At 34.6% G+C, this 5,238-nt stretch overlaps 1 long non-coding RNA gene across 1 annotated transcript; it reads right to left on the reverse strand.

Moving 5' to 3' along the window:
* Positions 1 to 1,595: 1,595 nt before the first annotated feature.
* Positions 1,596 to 2,030, reverse strand: LOC140180834 (uncharacterized). Its single transcript, XR_011874831.1, has 3 exons — positions 1,874 to 2,030; positions 1,754 to 1,807; positions 1,596 to 1,668 (listed from the first exon to the last, which is right to left on the reverse strand). It is a non-coding gene; the product is annotated as an uncharacterized lncRNA (long non-coding RNA).
* Between the last annotated feature and the right edge of the window lie 3,208 nt (positions 2,031 to 5,238).

Consider the following 5,238-nt stretch of genomic DNA (forward strand, 5'->3'; position numbering starts at 1 on the left):
AATCAAATTTAATTTGTTTGTCACTTAAGCAAACCCAATAAAAATAACCGAAGTATTAAACCTCGGGTCGTCTCTCAAGGAATTGCAGGGAAGTATTACTACAAAAAAATTTGGTAATTACGGCGGTTTTTTAAGGTTATTACGGCGGTTTGAACCGCCATTATTACCTTGAAGGCGCTCAAGAAAAACCGCCATAATTTGAAGCGCCATTAGGTTATTACGGCGGTTTTTAAAAAACCGCCACAATTACCTGGTTAAAATGGCGGTTTTTGAGTTGGGTTAAAACGGCGGTACAAACCGCCATTATTTCCAAATAAAATGGCATTTCTTGGTTGGTTAAAATGGCAGTTCAAACCGCCGTTATTTCCAGGGTAAAATGGCGTTTTTTGTTGGTTAAAACGGCGTTTGTGAACCGCCATTTTTACCTTGGCAGAGTGGCATTTTTTGTTGGTTAAAATGGCATTTGAAACTGCCGTTTTTACCGGATTAAAATGGCATTTTTAGTTGGTTAAAACGGCATTTTGAACCGCCATTTTTACCCTGATAGTGACATTTTTATTGGTTAAAATGGCGTTTAAAACTGCCATTTTTACCATGTTATAATGGCATTTCATGTTGTTTAAAATGGCAATTACAAGCCGCCATTTTTACCGGGTAAAAGTAACATTTTTTATCGTTTAAAAAAGTAGTTTTAACCGTCGTTTTTACCATATTAAACAAATAATTTTTTGTTTAAAATTTCACAACAAGAAATCATAACCTATAAACAAAATATTACATAATTCATAAATAAAATATTAAATATAATATAAAATTTTTTAGTATTGAAAATCGAAAGTAATAACTTCAATACAAATAAAGTATAAAATATAACATGATTTTTTAATTCTAAATGTCTTCACTTAGATTAGCTCCAATTTCTAACAGTGTCACATACATCTCATGCATAAAACAAGATAAATCTATTTGTTCCATTCCTCCCTGAATACCAAATACTTCCTCCATTCCTTTAATTTGGTCTTCTCATTTAAGAATATATCTATGATTTTGTCACAAAACTGAGTCACAGTGTATCCCTTTGCAATTTCAACCTCCTCTTGCTCCTCCACTTGAAAAAATCACTCCTAGAAATAAAATAGTTTGAAAACCCTTCACAAAACAGGACACAAGAAAGATATAAGAAAATGGACTATATACACTATTATTCTGCCATATAGTTAGCACTAGTGCTCTACAGAAAGTAAATCATTAACAAGCTAATTTCTTACACCCTCAATAATTAAGTATACTAGAACATTTATGTTCCTCCACAACAACAACAACAACAACAAAGTGGCAATCACTTCATAGTATATTACTATCAAATTCAACTAACAGCTTTATCACTTCAAATAGAAATTGAACTTTTTCAAAATCCCATACAAACACAGATAATTGAAACCAAAAAAAGCTATAAAGAAACCAGAAGAACATGCTAAGTGGAAAAATGGAGACTTACTGGAGCATGATAGATATTGTTATGTTGACCAAATGACTGATTATTCATGAGGGGCTAACCTGTGTGAGGTAATATAAATATTGCAACACAAGAGTTTTCCGTAGATTAATCCCATAGGAAATATTTTGGCATAGGAGGAAAGCAGCAGCCAAATGATCACTATCGCCTGCCTGCATAAGCAAGTAAAATATATTAACCATCTTAAATAAAATAAATAATCAAATCATACAGCTACTATAGCACACAAAAAACAACCTCTCCACAATGGGGCCGCAACTTAATAGTGGTCATTCCTTTAGATTCACGGAGCTGAAACCAATAGAAAGTAATATATTAAATAAGTTGGAAAAAGAAAGAGAAGACAATAACTAGAACCTTGTTGAGGGTGTACAGGTTTGCATAATAGTAATAAAGATAGTAAGAGTATGCTGGATTGAATTCATTAGTCCATTCTGCTGGTGTAGGCATGTGCTTAGTTGGACACCTTTCAGGTTTACTTTCATCATCTATAAGGTCAAATCCCACCACCTGCTTTAAAAAAAGTAACATGTTATACCTAGTAAATTATGAAGACAAGAATTAAAGAATCGAATGCCGGCTCTCAAATCAAACTTCATCCTCTACTGCTGACATATGAACTATGAAGTAAAACTTAATGTTCATAAAAGCACGCCTTCATTACTACAAAGCAACACTACACAGATGGTAGCTACTTAAAAAAAAATCTTTGAACAAAAGAAGAAAAACTGCTTGATTTTAAATATATAGGGTTGATTACATAACTGTTATTGGATAACAAGGTATTTGCAAGATGAATAAAAAAAGCAGTTTGCAAAGTACTCAAATAAACTGAAGCTCACGAATATTTAGCTCCATTATAATTGAGTATGCCTTTCAACTAGCTGAACAGGCTCACTCAAATCTAATATAGAAAGTCAGTCATTAGTAGCCACATAGTAGCAATGAGCAATTTACATGGTGGCACCGGTAAAACACCACAAAGTTGCTTGATGTATCATTGTCACAACATGACATAGTTACACAAGAAATGTTCACTGCTATAATCAAATGATATATACTGAACGTCATTTAACTTTATGACTTCTACATTTGAACATACATAATAGAGCTATGAGCACAAAGGAAGGGTCAAATTGACTAACCTGCTTCAAAAACAAATGTAATTGAAGATGAGAGTTTGGATCAATTGTGACTTCAAATAGAGGAATAAACACATTATCCAAAATATTCTGGAAGGAGGTAACAATTCCCATATTCTTGTATACATTGTATAGTCGTGGTAACTGTGCAAATGGAAGTTTCATAAAAAAAGATGATAGTCGAAGTCAAAATCCTAAGAATATGGGAATTATCCTACTTCAGCAAACAAAAATGCTCAGAAGGAATTATCCGCCTAATTTTATATTGAACAGATCTTCTATAATCACAAAATTTAATATTTTCAAAATATTTTTAAGCTAATAAGGCATTCTGGTTAGATTTTTGAGTGAAAAAGTCTAAGCAATTATAGAAGATCTAACCGGAATTGTGATGATCCTATGCCTTCAGTAATACCGATATTATATATCTAAGAGCAATTATACAGAAAGGTTAATCTGACATTAGAAAATTTTATCAAAAGCCTAGAAATCAAGGAAATTAGATTCTTAATTTGACAGTAAGCAAAAGTAAAGAACAATTGATATTAAATTAGGAATTTAAAAACCCTAAATTTCAGAAAAAAAGTTAAAAGAAGAAAGGAAGACCTAATGTGGCACTGGCGGATCAGGACCCTGGCGTGGTGGATTGCCTTGGCCATGTTGGGATTGACGAGAGTCTAGAGGTGGCGCTCGAGGGAGTTCTCGACGGTGAGAGCAAGGACATAATCACAAAAGTGAAGAGAAGGTGGAACCAAAAATTAGAAGCTCGCTAAAGCAACAACAATTTTGCTTGCGGCGGCGAGGTGATAAACGAAGCAGCAAGGGAGATGAGCGGCGATGGCTAACCTTTAAATCGAAGCCAGAACAAGATTGTAGAAGCTCATTGAAGGCAGCGGCAAGGAGATAAACGATGGCGGTGAACGGCGAGGAGATTCTAGTCGGAGGAGAACGCCGCTGAGGAGATCCTTGGTGGAGAAAGTTATCGCTGGAGCAAATCGCGCCGGAGTAGATCCCAGTGGTAGGCGTCGTTACCTTACAGAAATAGTGTGTGCGGCAACGCGTTAGTTTCACAATTAGGGTTGGAATCAGATAGTGTGCGTGGGTATGTTTAAATCATGGCCCAGATAATGGCGGTTTTAAACCGCCATAATTATCAAAAACTGCCATTTTGTGCAAACTCAATACGGCAACAACAGAATATGCCATTATATCCTAATATTATGGCACATCTATAAAACCGCCATTTTATTAGTGTCATTTTAAACTCTTTTTTTTTTGTAGTGTATGCCACTATTGATTATGAGATAGTATATTTTTGGGTTTTTGAAAGGTTGAACAAGGAATGTAAATGATAATAAAATAAACTAATAATTATGAAAAGTCCTAGTAAGGATTGATAATTAGAAGTCGTATCCTCATTATCATCATCAATTGTGACAAGAATCGTCTATTGCTCCACTTAGTCAACCTCTAACTATGAAGGAAAGTCAAGTGGAAATAATCAATTTGATTCCTCAAATCCTAGTCAACTCCTAAGGAAAGACTAGCTTTAGTGGAATTCAAATCAACTAGCAACTTTCAATTGCTAATCAACAAAAGAGTTTGATAACTCAAGAGTTTCCAATTACTCAATCTAAGCTAAGAACATAAAAAGCTAATTTAAAATCCGACCAAGCATTTTATTAAACACTTGGAAGGCACAACATAAAAGCATAGAAAAGCAATAAGAGATAATAAAATTCAAACAACCAATTGAAAGCATCAATAACATAAATTGAAGAAAACAATCATAAATACGGAATACCTCAAATTGCATTAAATAGAAAATCAAATCTAACATGAGAATTCATAAACTAAAGTGGATAAATAAATAAATCACCAAGAGAAGAGAAACAAAAGTGCTAGAATAAATAAGAGTAGAAGAGAAACTAAATTAAAGTAGAGTAGAAATCTGGAATTGAAAATTGCTAAACCTAAGAATCCTAAAACCTAGAGAGAGGAGAGAGCCTCTCTCTCTAGAAAACTACATCTAAAACCTAAAATTATGTGAATGAAAGTTGTCTTCCTGATTCCTCCACTCTGCAGCCTCTAATCTGTGTTTTTGGTCTTGGAACTGGACCAAAAGTAGCCCAGAAATTGCCCCCAATATTTTTTGCAATTTTTGCATGTGGCGCACGTCACGAGTATGCATAAGTCACGCGTACGCGTCGCTGAAATTTCGCAAGGTCACGCGTACGCGTGATGCATGCGTACGCGTCACTTAACTGCATGGCAACTATGGCAAATTGTATATATTTTGAAGCCCCAGATGTTAGCTTTCCAACGCAACTGAAACCGCCTCATTTGGACCTCTGTAGCTCAAGTTATGATCAATTTAGTACGAAGAGGTCAGGCTTGACAGCTTAGCAATTCCTTTAATTTCTTGTATTCCTTCCACTTTTGCATGCTTCCTTTCCATCCTCCAAGTTATTCTTGCACTGTAAATCCTGAAACACACTTAACAAAGATATCACGGCATCGAATGGTAATAAGAGAGGATTAAAATTAGCAAATTTAAAGCCAAAGAAGCATGTTTTCAAT

The sequence above is a fragment of the Arachis hypogaea genome, chromosome 17, assembly GCF_003086295.3.
Source record: "Arachis hypogaea cultivar Tifrunner chromosome 17, arahy.Tifrunner.gnm2.J5K5, whole genome shotgun sequence".
In the NCBI taxonomy this organism is placed as follows: Eukaryota; Viridiplantae; Streptophyta; class Magnoliopsida; order Fabales; family Fabaceae; genus Arachis; species Arachis hypogaea.